The sequence below is a fragment of the Hevea brasiliensis genome, chromosome 7, assembly GCF_030052815.1.
Source record: "Hevea brasiliensis isolate MT/VB/25A 57/8 chromosome 7, ASM3005281v1, whole genome shotgun sequence".
In the NCBI taxonomy this organism is placed as follows: domain Eukaryota; kingdom Viridiplantae; phylum Streptophyta; class Magnoliopsida; order Malpighiales; family Euphorbiaceae; genus Hevea; species Hevea brasiliensis.
In genome coordinates this window covers 45,055,834-45,075,902 of record NC_079499.1, presented here as the reverse complement: position 1 = coordinate 45,075,902, position 20,069 = coordinate 45,055,834, and the positions used below count along the sequence as shown (strand labels likewise).

The window sequence follows — 20,069 nt, the reverse complement described above, 5'->3', positions numbered from 1 at the left end:
ATTGAACTTTGCATTAATCATGTTGAACGGATCAAGATCATACATTCCAGCAGCTTGCCTTTTTTGAGTTGGAGCTGGTCCTCTTGGACTACTCCAAAGATGAGTATTCTTTGCAATTTTCTCCAACAGCTCATAAGCTTCATCTTCATGCTTAATGATGAATTCCCCTCCAGTTTGAGCATCAATGATTCCTCTGATAGTAGGAGTGACATTGGTGTAAAAATTCTGATTTATCATCCATTTTGGAATGGCATGATGTGGGCATTGTCTCTCTAATTCCTTCCATCTCATCCATGACTCATATAGAGTTTCATTTTCTCTTGGTCTGAAAGCTGTCATTTGATTCCTCAACTCTTAAATTTTTCCAGGTGGAAAATATTGTGCAAGAAATGCATCAGTGAGCTGCTCCCAATTTGTAATGGATTTGTGAGGTAAAGAATCAAGCCAATCCAATGCTCTATCTTTCAAAGAGAATGGGAATAGCTTCAATCTTGCTGCATCATCAGACAATCCAGGTTGTTTTTGCATGTCACAAATCATAGCAAATTTCTTCAGATGTGTGTGTGGATTTTCAGAAGGATGTCCTCCGAATTGAGAATTCTGAATCATTTGAAGAACTCCAAAATCCATCTTGTAACTATTTGCTTCAATTCTTGGTCTTGCTATGCTCTCTCTCAAGTCATCAAAACGAGGAAAAACATGATCCATCATACTTCCCCTAGGCACATTAGCATTTACAACTTCTTCACCTTGGGCTACATTTTCATTGTTTTGATCATTTCCAGCATTAGCACCAATTCTCATTCTTTCATCAACCATGACTTCTTCTAATTCAGTTTCTCTCAAAGCTTCTTTTCTTTTTCTGATTTCTTTCTTGTTGGCTTTACAAAATTTCTCAATTTCAGGATTAAACAGTAAGGATGTGTCACTTGGGCTTCTAGCTCTTCTCATAAAAGATTAAGAGTACCTGAAAAAGAACAAACAAACACAAAATGAAAATATAACAAAATAAAACTAAAAACAACTAAAATAATCAAGAATTCAATCTTAAACAAATAACTCCCCGGCAACGGCGCTAAAAACTTGATGTGGCCCAACTGCAAGTGCACGGGTCGTACAAGTAGTATAGAAAAAGATATCGTTCCCACGAAGAGTTGTGTTAATGATTGAATTTTTGATATAAAAAGTTGACTAAATTGAACTATCTTCGAAATTAAAGAGATAAATTGATGGGTATTGGAGTATGAAATCTATATGTGCAAAATTAATAATCTATCCAACAATGTATCAATTAAACTAAAATTGCATCAATTTAAAATAAGCAAGTAAAATATGGCAAAATTTAAAATGGCAAGCAATTAAATTTGATTAAAAATTAACAATGATAAAAAGGCGATTCCAGAGTTCGGGATTTCATATTCGAGCTATTTTGGGATTTCAAATTGGTTATCCAATCTTGTGGAACTTACGGGTTTTAAGGAGATTAATTCTTAAATCCTTTGAATACCCTTTTGAGTGAGACAAAGAGTGCCTTAATCAATCTAATCCTACTTTCGTGGAGTTAGAGTTAATTAAGACCCATTAAGTTCTTTAATTAATCTATAAATCCTCTTAATCCTTAGTCTATTTCTAGATCTAAGTTAATTAAGTCCAATTTCTTGATTATCTATCACAAGCCCTTCTCCTTTCGGTGCCTCAACCATGGATTAAGAACATTACTTAATGGGATCCTACACTAAGCATGTCATTAAGCACACAAGAAATAAATAAAACTCATTAAGACCACAAAATATGGATTACCCAATCAAAATCCACAAAATATCTCAAATATTACAACCCTTACTCCAGAATCAAAAGTAAACTACTCACTACCCATAATCCTTACAAGAAAATCTGAGTTTATATGAAAATAAGCTTCAATCTAAGCTAAGAAACAAGAAATTAAACACTAGAAATGTAGGAAAAATATAAGGAAAGAAATCTGCAAATCTTGGTTGAAAATGGTGTGGAAGGTGAAAGTGACTCTTCAAATTCTGCCTCTCCTCTCCTTTTCCTTTTCTGCTCCTTCTCTCCCTTTCTAAAATGGGAAATGGGTCAATTTATAACATTTTCTGACATGGAGCCCTAAAATAGTGTGTTTGAGGAGGGATTTTCTGAGGGAATCTTCTGCCAGCTCATTAATGAACTCTTTATGGGACTGCATAAGTGGACTGCATAAGTCATGCAGTCCCTTATGCGATTTTCATTGTTCTGGGTCACTTATGCGAAACTGCATGACTTGGTGCATAGGTTATGCACAATTCCGTGAGAGTGCATAAGGGAGGCGTGAATGTGCATAAGCTATGCAGTCTTCTTATGCACATTTTGGCAGGTATTGGAACAGTGATTTTTCTCCTTATGCAGATCTGCATAGCTTATGCGGCAAGTTATGCACAATTTGGTCAATGCACATTTCAGCTTGAAAACTTGTTTTTGATATCTTTGGCTGTAGAAGTCACTCCTCAATGGCAAAATTTCTCTTCAGTCCTTCAAGAACACCATTTTTCCTACAAAACAAAGTAAAAATTACAAATTAATCTAAAATTGACAATTATGAAAAACTAACTAAATAACTAATGAAATTGGCTAAAAATGACTAATAGTAAAATAAAATGGCTATGAAACTAGACCTAAATGACTATGCAAAATGTATGCATCATGATACAACTAGAATTGACTTGAATATTGAGTTTGGTAAGTATTAGGAGTGATCCTTGATGTGTATGAAAGAAATGCAATAAGGCAGTTTGTGTTTTAGGCCTATAAATTTAAGTGTGTGGCTCCAATTGGTATGAGACCAATTAGAGGTGAAACTAGGCACAAAATGTGCCAACTTTCATGAAGGAAGCATACCAAAATTCTGCTTGCAAGGTAGCTTGAAAAGTGACCAAATCCGGATTAAGTGCAATTGAGGCCTGAAAATTGACCATTTGGGCAGCAGTTAGTTTTTAGGTCATAACTCACTCCAAACAGGTCCAATTGACCTGAAATTTTGACCATGAATAGTTAAGACCCATATCTACAAGTCTTATGAAGACACCAAAGCCCATAAATGACCATAAGCAAGTCAAACAGCTTGCACAATTTCGGGTCCAAAAACTGGCCGAACCTAAAATGACCTAAAATGACCTAAAGTGACAAATTTTTGTGCAATTTGACCAGCAATAGTAAAATGAGCATAACTTGGTCTACATAACTCAGAATGACCTAAACTTTTGCCCCGTGTTCCATAAGACATAGATCTACAAGTTTGTAGTTTTGACTGAAACCCGAAAACTGAGGGAACTAGGTCGTCTGGCTAGGTCAAACTAGTATCCTGGAATCCAGCAAATTGTAAGAAAATGCAGTATACACGGAAATGAACTTGGTAACATGTACCAACCCTAAAAGACTATTGAATGTGACATGTTAGTAACATTAAAACCTAATTTACGTAGAATGCACCGAGGGTCACCAATCACTTGCCAACATTTCCCTTTATGCCACCTTTGGCAGTGTGGACGGGCCACAGAAGCTGCTAGGGCTGCTCCCCTAAACATCGTCCCTGGAGAGCTACCCACTGATGGTGTGGACTGGACTCTCCTCAGTGTAAACTATGATCTGGGCCTCTGGGACTGGCCCTGACTTTGTTGTTGATTTGAACTCTGAGTAGGTAGACCTATGAATTTCTTACTGGGAGCAGCAGATGTACTAGACTAACCTGGACCCCTCTTCTGCTGTCTATCCCTTCTACTCTGTTCACTCACTCTGACCCTTTCCACTTTTAGTGCAGCTTCAAGTAATTTGGCGAAATCAGTAATCCCTAAAGTTGTGATCATAATCTTGATATTTGTAACACCCCAAAGTTTGGTAGTGCGTTCTGCTGCTCCGGTGACTAGTGTTGTCCGGACAGCTAGGATGCATAGAACCACACCTTGATATGAGAGAGGAGACATAAACAATGAAATACAAGAAAAGAAAGTACAAGAAAAATAAAGGAAAAATCATAGCAAAGAAATGTAACCGAGTAAGTGAGCCGGGAAACCTAGCGATGGGTGACCGCACCGGGAAGTCACGGCGTGGACCGTTGACTAGCCCTGGACTGCGGGGAACCCTGGAAAACATTTTTAGGACATAAATAGACCCTTATTGAAGAATAAATATCATTAGAAAGATCAAAGAAAAATTAAATAATTAGTACAAAGAAAAGTGAGAAATCGAAAAACAGACAAAACCCGGTAATACCGAAAAATCGGGAATACCACCCGAACAGGGGCATTATGGTCATTTGACATCCCGAAGTGTCTTTTGACCTAAATGTCCATTAAAAATAAATAGTATTACACTTAGAAAATAAAATGAAAAATTAAATTGGTGGTACCTAAAATAAATAGTGGAAATAATGGGTTAAATGTGGAATAAATGGGAATTTGGCTTATTATATTGTTAAATGGGTGAGTGGTCCACTAATGAATAAATTAAACATGTAATGGGGCAGGTGTAAGTCAAAAATGCCATCTGAAATTCCATCTTCCTCAAGTCCTCTCAAATGGCCAAATTGAAGAACCCTTGAAATCTCCATGAACGTTTTCTTTGAGCTTGATTTCCTCCCTCCATTTCAACTCCATTCACTTAGGTTCTTTCATGAAAAATGGTCTACACACCACAAGGAAGATATTGATACCAATTTTGAGAAGTTTGGTGAAGGTTTAGCAATTTACAATTAAAGGTAAGTTTGCATTTTTGAGAAGTTCTTTGTTAAAGTTTATGTTTATGTTATGGGTGTTAGTTTGGTGGAGGAAAATTTTGAGTTTGAAGGGTTATTGTTGTTTTCAATTTGGACAGCCATGGGGTCACGTTTTTGATGATTTAATATGCATATAATTGATGAGAAATAATGTTGATCATGGTGATTTAGTAACCTAGTGATTTACTTCATGTTATATGGTGATTTATGCACTTGGATGGGAAATTGTATATTGGTACGGCAATGGGATGTTGAAGAATGGTTTGTGGCAGCTTGTGGACACTTGAGTGATGGTGTATATTGAAGGAAGTGTGGGCAGAATATTGACCTAGAAGGATTGATGATATGTATATAAATTAATGTTGTAAAGTGTATGTAAGGTTTGTAATGTTTAGGTGTGTTTGTAATGGTAATTAGAAATTGTAATTGTGAATGATATTTGGTGTGTTGAGGGTGATTGGAATCTGCCCAAAATAATGCTTATGTAATGTAGAAAATGTTTTTGGTAATGTGCCAAAACAGTTTGGTAGGGTATGGAAGTAAACCTTGCAAGGTAAATAATGTGTTTGAAGTTGGGGTGTGAAATGCATATTGAGGGCAGTGTATATTTTAGCCTATAACCTTGAATGTGTAACCTCAATTGGTATGAGACCAATTTGAGGTGAAACTAGGCACAAAATGTGCCAACTTTCATTGAGAAACCATGCCAAAATTCTGCTTGCAAGGTGACCTAAAAAAATGACCAATTCGGATTAGGTGCAATTAGGACCTGAAAAATGACCAATTGGGCAGCAGTGAGTGTTTAGGCCATAACTCACTCAAACCAGGTCCAATTGACCTGAAATTTTGACCAAGAATAGTTAAGACCCATACCTACAAGTCTTATGAAGACACCAAAGCCCAGAAATGACCATAAGCAAGTCAAACAACTTGCAAAAGTTCGGGTCCAAAAACTGGCCGAACCAGAATTGACCAATTTGACCTAAAATTGACCTAAAATAGTACCACTTGACCAGCAATAGTGTAATGACCATAACTTGGTCTACTTAACTCGGATTGACCTGAAATTTTGCACCGCGTGCAATAAGACCTAGATCTACAAGTTTGTAGTTTCGGCGAGACCGAAAACCGAGGAACTAGATCGTCCGGTTAGGTCAAACCAGTGTCTGGGAATCAAGCATTTTGGATTAAATTGATCTAAGCAAGGAAATGACTTTGGTAAAACATACCAAACCTAAAACCCTATCAAATGTGACATATTAACGACACTAAAACCTAATTTACCTAAAACGCAACGAGGGTCGGTATATTAGGTGATTAAGTAAATAATTGAGTTCAGTGTATTATTTACCAAACACCATCGATAGAGACAGTTTAATTTAGTACTGAAACACTTCAAATTGTGTTTCTCAGTTAACAAGGACTCAGCAAAAGGGAAAGAAATACTGAGTCAAGACCAGGAGACAATTATCAGAGGTTTGTGCACAACTAGTTTTTAACTGATTTTGTTTGAATATTTCATATGATTAAATGACATATTTTCTTATGAACTATGTTTAACAGACATTGGATTTAATTCAATGGTTATTGAAATTGTTATAGTATGTATGACTTCAGCTTTGGGAAATGATATTTCCACCAGTATTAAGCATTGTTATGGATTGAATAAATTATGTTTCGAAAAATTGTGATAGAACATGTTTTGAATTGTGATGGTAATTTTCATGGAAAAATGCCAATTTATGATTTGAATTGTGATGAGCATAAAAATTATTAGATATTAGAATTGACTTTGAATCGAATTATATTGTGATTTATGCTCACTAAATGGATTGTAATATTGTTTTATATCTCACTATAGATGCTTGACTAGGTTATTACCCGTCTCTCTCATTTGTTGAGAAGACAATGGAGTGAGTTGTGTTTTGATTACCATGGTACGTGCACAGGCTTAGATTTTCCTCTGATTTGAGGTTAGATCTAAGTTTATTTTATCGTTATGGCCCTTGCGGAAGATTCATTATTGTGATGGTACTGTGCACGATGATTCGACCTCCCCGACCATAGGGAGTTAGAATCTGATTCGACCTCCCCAACCATAGGGAGTTAGAATCACATCGAATATGGCCCTTTCGGATTAGTCTTGCATAGTTAGTGAGATAAAGATTGATTTTTGAGATACATAATGATTTTTGAGATACAGAATGGCTTTTGAATGGTAAGGAATTGTGATTTCAATTATGATTTATGTATGATTGATTTTGTTGGAATTACTTAAATGGATATTCATGATTTGATAAATTGAATTTTGTGATCAAAGTCATTTAGAAAAATGATTTATATTATTGGCAAATGAATATTTTGAGTTGTGGAATTTGATGAGTATTCAGGTTTCCAAATTATTTACTGTAAATTTTGTCAATGTATATTGTATTATGTTTTAAATTATAGTTGTGCACCAGGTTCACCACTCAGCGATAGCTTTGTATGCTGTCGCAGGTAAGAAGAACATAGAGCAGTGAGTAAGTTTTTTGAAGACACTTTCAGATCAGCTCCAGGTATATCATAGGTATACCCGTGTACATAGGTTTTGATGTATGCATGTAATAATATGTATGTAAATTATTTGAGCAGTTGTATAAAAACTCTTGTAAAACATTTTGGTATGTAATTAAATGTAAATTATTGTAAATGCGAATTTGATATTTCAATTACTTGAATAGTTTTGTATTATATTTCTTGTATCTCAGTCTTTGAAAAATTACTGTGGATTTGAGTTTGAGAAAAATGTTGTGTTGAGAAATATGTTGGAGTTGAGATTTGCAAATACATATTGAAGTGCTTTTCTGAGTTTTACAAGAAGCTGTTTTATCCAAAATACAGATGGCACTCTGCCAAAATTTTTACAGAAACTCCAAATAAAGTCAAATGTGTCAATTCTATCACTTCAGTTCAAAAAGGTTTTTCACACCTGTAAATAGTGCTCACCACTGTAAAAGAAGTAAGAAAAGTTTTTAAAATCCCTTGTAGTGTATTTAATGGGTTATCGATGAAGCGAGTTGGTAATTCATTAGGTATACTACGGGATCATGTTATGCCTTCTGAGGGGTAGTGTGTGACATGTTTTAGTGGTATCAGAGCAATGGTTTTAAAGTAAATTTTGAACTGTGAATTTGAAATCTTTTTGTCGGTAACTACAACTGCTCAAATGTTTGATACATATAGTACATTTACATCATAAATATGAACTAATGGAGAGGAATCTCCTTATGTTGGTTGTACAGGAATAGAAAATCTTGTGAAGAGGTTTGGAAGAGAAGAATGAGACAATAGAACGATGCAGTGATGGAAAAAGTACAAGTTGAGGCTCCAACTCCACAAAGTGTCGAAGGCGATCATTGTACAGTTTTACCAAGTACAAATTACTGCACAAATGGCCCGACAAATGGCCACTTTCTTCCAACAAATGGCGATAATCACATCACCCAAGCCCAATCTGCACTCCAACCCCACAAGGGCGGTGTGAAATAGAAAAGAGGGAGAAACCTATGGGTCGAGCTCGAGCGATAATTTGAGAAAGAGAAAAGAATTTGAGGAACCCCAGGCTCGGGGATACGATAGAGGTGGATCGATAAGACAGAGACCATCAAGGTCCAGTCGTCGAACAACTAGAAGTTCCTACCCTTCCCGCCAATGTGAAACTTGTAGAAGATATCATGGAGGTATTTGTCGTAAGGCCTCTGGAGCCTACTACAATTGTGGAAAACTCGGACACTTTGCTAAAGATTGTACTAAACCACCTCGATCTGCTCTCCAGAGTTCACAGACCATCAGTCAGAGTCAAGATAGAAATAGAGTTAGTACTCCTCACCACTATAACACAGTGAATCAACCCGAATATGGTAGCACACCAGTCAGAGCGTCCACTATGCGCCAAGGAGAAAGAGCAGAAACTTCAGATGTAGCTGCTGGTAAGTTCTTAATTTTTGAAAGAAACAATTAGTTATTATTTGATCCCAGCACTACTTAGTTGTGTGTTAGTATCAGAACTATATGTCCTATTGTTATTCCTTTACAGGGGAACGAATTTTGATATATTAGTGACTAGTCCTTTAGGATAATAACTACAATAACAAGTATGGTTGACATTAATTTTGGAAGAATTGTTAGCTAAAATTATTTTCTAACATACCGTAAATTATAAAGCTAATGGGCAAGCCTACTTAATGTAAGGCAAAAGGACCGAAAAGTAAGTTACAATAATAGAATTGCTCTAGGTGAGGGCAAAGATGTTACTGTTAGTAATTGTCAAGGGATATTGTAATCGGAATCGATTTGGGATATTAGTGGATTCGAGAAAGATAAGATGTTAGGAAACCTAGTCCATGAGGTTATAACGTAGTGACTATATAATGCTCTCGATGTTTGTATTGTAAGTCGCAGATTCTGATCACCTTTGGATTATTGTGTAGAGCTACGTGTTTCCTCGTGGTACAATAAGTAAGAATATTTGTAAGTAATCTATAAATTGATACAGTTCCACCCGAATAGAGTACTATTACTGGAAATAAATGTGAAAATTTTAGTCAGAAATTTAAAACTTCAGAACTAGCCTGTCGAAAGACTACACTTGTAAGGTAGCTGGAGTCAGTAACTCGGTTACAATAATGTGAACTACCAGTACCACAGTAATTGCTATAAGCTTAGAGATATCAGTACAACGTATCATCCTCAGACAGATGGACAATTGAAACAAGTAATTCAGGTAAATTCAGAAACTCATTGAGTTCCTATAAATAATGAAATGAAATGATAAAAATAACCTGTAAAATGTGATAAGCCCTCAAGAATATATCGAGAACTTGTGTCAATGAATCCGAGAGGAGATGGGACAGTTACATCCCACTAACAGAATTTGTATATAATAATAAGTATCAAGCTAGCATACAAATAGCACCCTATGAAACATAATAAGAGAACGGATAACTATGGATTTTGTGATGAGATTTCCGAGGACACAGAATAGTCATAATGCAGTATAGGTTATAGTTGATAGACTAACCAAGTCTGCTCACTTTTTGCCAGTTCGGATGGATTATAGCCTGGAAAGATTGGCCAGAATGTACATATATGAGATTGTAAAATTGCATGGAGTGCCAGTATCAATTGTGTCTGACAGAGATCCTAGGTTCACTTCTAGATTCTGGGGTAGTCTTCAGAGAGCCCTAGGAACTAGATTGAACTTCAGCACAACATTCCACCCACAGACAGATGGCCAGCCTGAAAGGGTTATTCAGATATTGGAGGATATGCTACGGGCTTATGTGATTGAATTTGAAGGTAGTTGGGATACACACTTGCCTTTGATTGAATTTGCTTATAACAACAGCTATCAATCAAGCATAGGGATGCCTCCATATGAAGCTTTGTATGGCAGGAAGTGCAGAACTCCCCTATGTTGGGATGAAGTAGGTGAAAAGAAGATGATTGGGCCAGAAATTGTTCAGCAGATAGAGGAAAAGATCAGATTGATCAGAAATAGACTTAAGGCTGCATCAGACCGTTAGAAGTCCTATGTTGATCTGAAGAGAAGAGATATTGAGTATGCAGTGGGTGATAAAGTATTCCTCAAAGTTTCTCCTTGGAAGAGGATTATGAGATTTGGCAGAAAGGGGAAACTGAGTCCTCGTTTCATCGGACCATATGAAGTTCTGGAAAGAGTGGGTCCCTTGGCATACCGGTTGGCATTACCTCCAGAGCTAGCAAGGATACACAGTGTCTTCTATGTGTCCATGTTAAGGAGGTACAGATTAGACCCATCTCATGTACTGTCAGTTGAAGAGATTGAAGTAAATCCAGATCTCTCATATGAGGAAGAACCCATAAAAATTCTGGCCTATGAGGTGAAACAGCTGAGGAACAAACAGATACACCTAGTTAAAGTGCTGTGGAACCATCATTCAGGCCAGGAAGCAACTTGGGAACGTGAAGAGGATATGAGGAGACAGCACCCACAGCTGTTCAGAGACTAATGCCAGGTAAAATTTCGAGACGAAATTTATTTAAGGGGGGGAGAATTGTAACACCCCAAAGTTCGGTAGTGCGTTCTGCTGCTCCGGTGACCAGTGTTGTCCGGACAGCTAGGATGCCTAGAACCACACCTTGATATGAGAGAGGAGACATAAACAATGAAATACAAGAAAAGAAAGTACAAGAAAAATAAAGGAAAAATCATAGCAAAGAAATGTAACCGAGTAAGTGAGCCGGGAAACCTAGCGATGGGTGACCGCACCGGGAAGTCACGGCGTGGACCGTTGACTAGCCCTGGACTGCGGGGAACCCTGGAAAACATTTTTAGGACATAAATAGACCCTTATTGAAGAATAAATATCATTAGAAAGATCAAAGAAAAATTAAATAATTAGTACAAAGAAAAGTGAGAAATCGAAAAAGCAGACAAAACCCGGTAATACCGAAAAATCGGGAATACCACCCGAACAGGGGCATTATGGTCATTTGACATCCCAAAGTGTCTTTTGACCTAAATTTCCATTAAAAATAAATAGTATTACACTTAGAAAATAAAATGAAAAATTAAATTGGTGGTACCTAAAATAAATAGTGGAAATAATGGGTTAAATGTGGAATAAATGGGAATTTGGCTTATTATATTGTTAAATGGGTGAGTGGTCCACTAATGAATAAATTAAACATGTAATGGGGCAGGTGTAAGTCAAAAATGCCATCTGAAATTCCATCTTCCTCAAATCCTCTCAAATGGCCGAATTGAAGAACCCTTGAAATCTCCATGAACGTTTTCTTTGAGCTTGATTTCCTCCCTCCATTTCAACTCCATTCACTTAGGTTCTTTCATGAAAAATGGTATACACACCACAAGGAAGATATTGATACCAATTTTGAGAAGTTTGGTGAAGGTTTAGCAATTTACAATTAAAGGTAAGTTTGCATTTTTGAGAAGTTCTTTGTTAAAGTTTATGTTTATGTTATGGGTGTTAGTTTGGTGGAGGAAAATTTTGAGTTTGAAGGGTTATTGTTGTTTTCAATTTGGACAGCCATGGGGTCACGTTTTTGATGATTTAATATGCATATAATTGATGAGAAATAATGTTGATCATGGTGATTTAGTAACCTAGTGATTTACTTCATGTTATATGGTGATTTATGCACTTGGATGGGAAATTGTATATTTTTACGGCAATGGTATGTTGAAGAATGGTTTGTGGCAGCTTGTGGACACTTGAGTGATGGTGTATATTGAAGGAAGTGTGGGCAGAATATTGACCTAGAAGGATTGATGATATGTATATAAATTAATGTTGTAAAGTGTATGTAAGGTTTGTAATGTTTAGGTGTGTTTGTAATGGTAATTAGAAATTGTAATTGTGAATGATATTTGGTGTGTTGAGGGTGATTGGAATCTGCCCAAAATAATGCTTATGTAATGTAGAAAATGTTTTTGGTAATGTGCCAAAACAGTTTGGTAGGGTATGGAAGTAAACCTTGCAAGGTAAATAATGTGTTTGAAGTTGGGGTGTGAAATGCATATTGAGGGCAGTGTATATTTTAGCCTATAACCTTGAATGTGTAACCTCAATTGGTATGAGACCAATTTGAGGTGAAACTAGGCACAAAATGTGCCAACTTTCATTGAGAAACCATGCCAAAATTCTGCTTGCAAGGTGACCTAAAAAAATGACCAATTCGGATTAGGTGCAATTAGGACCTGAAAAATGACCAATTGGGTAGCAGTGAGTGTTTAGGCCATAACTCACTCAAACCAGGTCCAATTGACCTGAAATTTTGACCAAGAATAGTTAAGACCCATACCTACAAGTCTTATGAAGACACCAAAGCCCAGAAATGACCATAAGCAAGTCAAACAACTTGCACAAGTTCGGGTCCAAAAACTGGCCGAACCAGAATTGACCAATTTGACCTAAAATTGACCTAAAATAGTACCACTTGACCAGCAATAGTGTAATGACCATAACTTGGTCTACTTAACTCGGATTGACCTGAAATTTTGCACGCATGCAATAAGACCTAGATCTACAAGTTTGTAGTTTCGACCGAGACCCGAAAACCGAGGGAACTAGATCGTCCGGTTAGGTCAAACCAGTGTCCCGGAATCCAGCAATTTGCATTAAAATGCACTAAGCAAGGAAATGACTTTGGTAAAACATACCAAACCTAAAACCCTATCAAATGTGACATATTAACGACACTAAAACCTAATTTACCTAAAAGCATAGCGAGGGTCGGTATATTAGATGATTAAGTAAATAATTGAGTTCAGTGTATTATTTACCAAACACCATCGATAGAGACAGTTTAATTTAGTACTGAAACACTTCAAATTGTGTTTCTCAGTTAACAAGGACTCAGCAAAAGGGAAAGAAATACTGAGTCAAGACCAGGAGACAATTATCAGAGGTTTGTGCACAACTAGTTTTTAACTGATTTTGTTTGAATATTTCATATGATTAAATGACATATTTTCTTATGAACTATGTTTAACAGACATTGGATTTAATTCAATGGTTATTGAAATTGTTATAGTATGTATGACTTCAGCTTTGGGAAATGATATTTCCACCAGTATTAAGCATTGTTATGGATTGAATAAATTATGTTTCGAAAAATTGTGATAGAACATGTTTTGAATTGTGATGGTAATTTTCATGGAAAAATGCCAATTTATGATTTGAATTGTGATGAGCATAAAAATTATTGGATATTAGAATTGACTTTGAATCGAATTATATTGTGATTTATGCTCACTAAATGGATTGTAATATTGTTTTATATCTCACTATAGATGCTTGACTAGGTTATTACCCGTCTCTCTCATTTGTTGAGAAGACAATGGAGTGAGTTGTGTTTTGATTACCATGGTACGTGCACAGGCTTAGATTTTCCTCTGATTTGAGGTTAGATCTAAGTTTATTTTATCGTTATGGCCCTTGCGGAAGATTCATTATTGTGATGGTACTGTGCACGATGATTCGACCTCCCCGACCATAGGGAGTTAGAATCTGATTCGACCTCCCCGACCATAGGGAGTTAGAATCACATCGAATATGGCCCTTTCGGATTAGTCTTGCATAGTTAGTGAGATAAAGATTGATTTTTGAGATACATAATGATTTTTGAGATACAGAATGGCTTTTGAATGGTAAGGAATTGTGATTTCAATTATGATTTATGTATAATTGATTTTGTTGGAATTACTTAAATGGATATTCATGATTTGATAAATTGAATTTTGTGATCAAAGTCATTTAGACAAATGATTTATATTATTGGCAAATGAATATTTTGAGTTGTGGAATTTGATGAGTATTCAGGTTTCCAAATTATTTACTGTAAATTTTGTCAATGTATATTGTATTATGTTTTAAATTATAGTTGTGCACCACTGAGTTCACCACTCAGCGATAGCTTTGTATGCTGTCGCAGGTAAGAAGAACATAGAGCAGTGAGTAAGTTTTTTGAAGACACTTTCAGATCAGCTCCAGGTATATCATAGGTATACCCGTGTACATAGGTTTTGATGTATGCATGTAATAATATGTATGTAAATTATTTGAGCAGTTGTATAAAAACTCTTGTAAAACATTTTGGTATGTAATTAAATGTAAATTATTGTAAATGCGAATTTGATATTTCAATTACTTGAATAGTTTTGTATTATATTTCTTGTATCTCAGTCTTTGAAAAATTACTGTGGATTTGAGTTTGAGAAAAATGTTGTGTTGAGAAATATGTTGGAGTTGAGATTTGCAAATACATATTGAAGTGCTTTTCTGAGTTTTACAAGAAGCTGTTTTATCCAAAATACGATGGCACTCTGCCAAAATTTTCTGAAACTCCAAATAAAGTCAAATGTGTCAATTCTATCACTTGATTCAAAAGGTTTTTCACACCTGTAAATAGTGCTCACCACTGTAAAAGAAGTAAGAAAAGTTTTTAAAATCCCTTGTAGTGTATTTAATGGGTTATCAGTAGACGGAGTTGGTAATTCATTAGGTATACTACGGGATCATGTTATGCCTTACAGAGGGGTAGGGTGTGACAATATTATCGTTCAACCCTTCCTCAAACTTTCTGCACCTCTCAGCTTCTGTGGGGACTATTTCCCTGCCATACTGGCTCAATCTAATGAATTCATGCTCATATTCTGCCACTGTTTGCTGCCTCTATCTCAGATTAATAAATTCTCTTCTTCGCTCGTCCAAGTATACACTGCTGACATATTTCTTTCTGAACTCTATAAGAAAGAAATCCCAGGTAATTTGCTCTGGCTGCACCTTCTTGTATACTGTGTCCCACCACTGATATGCATCATTTTGGAACAGGGACACAACACCCTCGAAGTTTTGCTCTGGGGTGTAATGAAGCTGTCTCAACACCTTTCCAGTTCTATCAAGCCAGTTTTATGCTATCATAGGGTCGTCTTCCTTCTTCCCCAGAAAATCTACAGCCCCATATTTTCGTAGCTTTTCTAGATGGGAATTCTGTGGTGGTGGAATTGCCGCCATCATTTGTATGTAAAATTTCATCATCTGCTAGAATAAAGTAAACTGAGGCTGGGCTGGTGCCTCAGCTACTGGCGGAGCAAGTTTCCCCCTGCCTCCAGCTTCAGCAACTAATGAAGCATGACTCTCCACCTCTTCTTCAACCGCTCTCTGCGATGAAGGGTCCATTTCCTAACCAAAATAAGAAAAGCAAATAGATTTGCATCAGTGTCACCTTGACTCTCACAAATGCAATGCATGGTATGAACTCTATCTAAACCTAGAAATGCCTAAACCATGCTCTGATACCACTAAATGTGACACCTCTTATCAGTCTACAATGTAGCTGAGCAAAACATGCCACACAGTTTGCTAGAGCACCATATCTGTAATACCCTCACTGTAGCAATTCCGTACATTCTGTTGTTTCGATGACAAGTGTCGGTCTGGACAGCTAGAACATCTAAAAAAATATTTAGACTAGAGTGAGAAGTCATAAATAACTCAAATAATGGTAAGAAAAATTTAGGAAAAAAATTTTGAGAAAAAAAATACAACCAAGTTAAATGAGCCGGTGCCCTAGCGATGGGTAACCTAGTGAGAAGTTGCGGTCCTCGCAGCTAGAGCCCTAAACCCAGGAGAAAATTCATAAAATAATTTTTGGGACTCCAAAGAAGAGTTCTTGAGGTTTCGATGGCATTAGAATGCCATGAAAATTCTTAGAAAAATTTTTAGATCGGTACAGACGATTTTGGCTCAATAAGCCAAACGGAGGGCATTTTGGTCATTTCGTCTTCAGAGATGTTTTTTGGCCAACTTGTCCAGTTAAATAAATAACTATTATGACATAAAATGTGAATAAATATTGCTAAAAATTTAATTGAAAATGAGTAGAAAAGAAAAGCAAAGAAAAATGAAAGAAATTGGGAATTATGACATCACATGATGTCATTAAAATGCCCGCACCCAATCACCATGCAACAAGCCACTAAATGTCACACCCTACTCCCCTGTAAGATGTAACTTGATCCCGTAGTACACCTAATGAATTACTGTACTTCGCCTACCGATAATCCATTAAATATACTACAAGGGATTTTAAAACAATTTTCATGAAACTTAAAATCATCGATTAAAATCTGGTGTTATAAAAATTTTTTCAAAATTTTGGCAAAGTGCCGGTTGTATTTTGAGAAAACAGTTCTTCAAAACCTGCAAAGAACACACTCCCAATATGTTTTCTCAAATACAACTTTAATAACTTCATTTGAACCCATAATTCAAATCTCAATAGTCAAATCAATCCCCTCATAAAAGAAACATTTCATTGATTACAAGACTCAAAATTAATATTACAAAACTATTCAGATAAATGAAATCCCAAATTTACATTTACAATAATTTATATTTAATTAAATACCAAAATATTTTACAAGAGTTTTTATACAACTGCTCAAATAATTTACATACATATTATTACATGCATACATCAAAACTTATGTACATGGGTATACCTATGATATACCTGGAGCTGATCTAAATGTGTATTCAAAGAAACTTACTCACTGCTCTATGCTCTTCTTACCTGCGACAGCATAAAAAGCTATCGCTGAGTGGTGAACTCAGTAGTACACAACTATAATTTAAAACATAGTACAATATATATTGACAAAATTTACAGCAAATAATTTGGAAATCTGAATACTCATCAAATTCTAAAACTCAAAATATTCATTACTAATAATGTAAATCATTTGTATAAAATGACTTTGATCACGAAATTCAATTTATCAAGTCATAACTAACCATTTAAGGTAATTCCAACAAAATCAATTATACATAAATCATAATTGAAATCACAATTCTTTACTATTCAAAAACATTCTGTATCTCAAAAACCATTCTATATCTCAAAAACCATGCTGTATCTTAAAAATCATTCTTTATCTCAAAAATCATGCTGTATCTCAAACTGTATCTTAAAAATCATTCTTTATCTCAAAAATCATGCTGTATCTCAAAAATCATTCTTTATCTCACTAACTATGCAAGACTAATCCGAAAGGGCCATGTTCGAAGTGATTCTAACTCCCTATGGTCGGGGAGGTCGAATCATCGTGTACAGTACACATCACAATAATGAATCTTTCGCAAGGGCCATAACGATAAAAAACTTAGATCTAACCTCAAATCAGAGGAAAATCTAAGCCTGTGCACGTACCATGGTAATCAAAACACAACTAACTCCATTGTCTTCTCAACAAATGAGAGAGACGGGTAATAACCTAGTCAAGCATCTATAGTGAGATATAAAACAATATCACAATCCTTTCAGTGAGCATAAATCACAATACAATTCGATTCAAAATCAATTCTAATATCCAATAATTTTTATGCTCATCACAATTCAAATCATAAATTTGCATTTTTCCATGCAAATTGCCCATCACAATTCAAAACATGTTCTATTACAATTTTCCAAAATATAATTTATTTAATTCACAATAATATTTAATACTTGTGGAAATACCATTTCACAAAGCTAAATTCATACATACTATAACAATTTCAATAATCATTGAATTAAATCCAATGCTTGTTAAACATAATACATAAGAAAAATATGTCATTTAATCATATGAAATATTCAGAACAAAATCAGTTAAAAACTAGTTATGCACAAACCTCTGATAAATGCCTCTTGGCTCTGACTCAGTGTTTCCTTCCCCTTCCCTGAGTCTTTGCTAACTGATAAACACAATTTTGAAGTGTTTCAGTACTCATTTAAACTGTCTCTAAGAATAAGGTTCAATAATTAATTTATCGAATTCTATTATTTCCTTAGTCAACCTAAGATGTCAACCCTCGATGCAGTCTAGGTGAATTAGGTTTTAATGTTACCAATATGTCACATTTGTAGCTTTTTAGTATTGGTACATGTTACTAAATTCATTTCCATGTATATTGTGTTTTATTACAATTTGTCGGATCCCGGTATACTAATTTAACCTAGCCGGATGACCTAGTTCCCTCGGCTTTTGGGTTTTGGTCAAAACTACAAACTTGTAGATCTATGTCTTATTGCACGCAGGGCAAAATTTCAGGTCATTTTGAGTTTACTAGACCATGTTATGGTCATTTTACTATTACTAGTTAGAATGTACCAAAATTGGTCACTTTAGGTCATTTTAGGTTCGGCCAGTTTTTGGACCTGAACTTGTGCAAGCTGTTTGACTTGCTTATGGTCATTTCTGGGCTTTGGTGTCTTCATAAGACTTGTAGATATATGTCTTAAATATTCATGGTCAAAATTTCAGGTCAATTGGACCTGCTTTGAGTGAGTTATGGCCAAAATACTAACTGCTGCCCAAATGGTCAATTTTCAGGCCTTAAATGCACTAATCCGGATTTGGTCACTTTTCAAGTTACCTTACAAGCAGAATTTTGGTAAGTTTCCTTCATGAAAGTTGGCACATTTTGTGCCTAGTTTCACTTCCAATTGGTCTCATACCAATTGGAGCCACACACTTAAGGTTCTAGATCCAAAACATAAACTGCCCTATTGTATTTTGTTCATTACTCATCAAAGGACACTTTTAACATTTACCAAACTAAACATTCATGCCAATTTTGGTTTATACCATAACCTAAACATATTTCACAACATATTGTTGGTCATTTTGGTAGCTTATAATCACACTCAACATGCACCATATAGTGCAGAATTTTTCAAACTCAAATTACAGCAATTCAATCACTTAACCTAGCTCATTTACATGTCCAACCTCACACCATCATACATATACCCAAGCTGCCATAAAAACTATCACAATTCAACATTAATATTCTATAAACCAAACATGAAATAACATTTTTATGGTTCACCAAATCAAGTTGCCGATTCATATATCACACTCCATTAATTTCCAAGCTTCCAAATTCAAGTACACATTTACATATACTTAATGTACATCACCCAAATAAATTCCTACACACATAAACACTTAATCAACCCTTTAATCTACCATTTACAAGCAAGAATAAACTGCCCTCAAGGAGTTTCCATGGCTGCCAAAAATACACCTCTCCCTTTAAACATCAAACCTCAAAAATCTCTCCATAATTCAAGTACCCATAACATTCTTACTAACTTTAATGAAGCCATAACCCAAAAACACAAACTTACCACTTTGGAAACTCTTCAAAATCTCTCCAAAACTTGGTCTTCTTGTTGCATATCTACTGCCCTAGGTGTATGGACAATCTTTAATAAAGGAAAGTGCCAAGAAACGAGCTTGAATCTCACATGCATGGAGCTTCAAACCATGCGTCAATGGAGTTTTTTTGGGAGCAAATTTCTGCTGGTTCTAAGCTGTCGACACCATATTTTGGCTGATCCCCAAAATCAATAAATTTAAAAACTGATCCCCAGCACTAAGTCTCCCTTTGCCAGCCAATTACATTTCCGATCTCTCTTTACCGAACAATCACATTTCCGACCTCTCCTCGAAAGGAATCAAATCAATACTAAGTCCCCATGCCATTTAAAGCCTTGCCGATCTCTCAAACCAATTGTCAAATCTCCTGAATAGTCAATTACATTCTCGATCTCTCTCGTCAGATGAAACTGAACCAGCACTAGATCTTCATTTTAAAAGTTTAGGAATAATCAAGTTAAGGTTTCAATCCAGTTTAATGGCGATCCCGATCTTAAGTACTCAAGCCAAATTTCCAATTTTAAATTAAGTCCTGTTTAGCGTTGGCTC

General features: G+C 35.6%; 1 non-coding gene across 1 annotated transcript; it reads left to right on the top strand.

Moving 5' to 3' along the window:
* The first annotated feature begins 247 nt into the window (after window positions 1-247).
* LOC131181842 (small nucleolar RNA R71) lies at window positions 248-355 on the top strand. Its single transcript, XR_009150318.1, has one exon. It is a non-coding gene; the product is annotated as a small nucleolar RNA R71 (small nucleolar RNA).
* The last annotated feature ends 19,714 nt before the right edge of the window (window positions 356-20,069 follow it).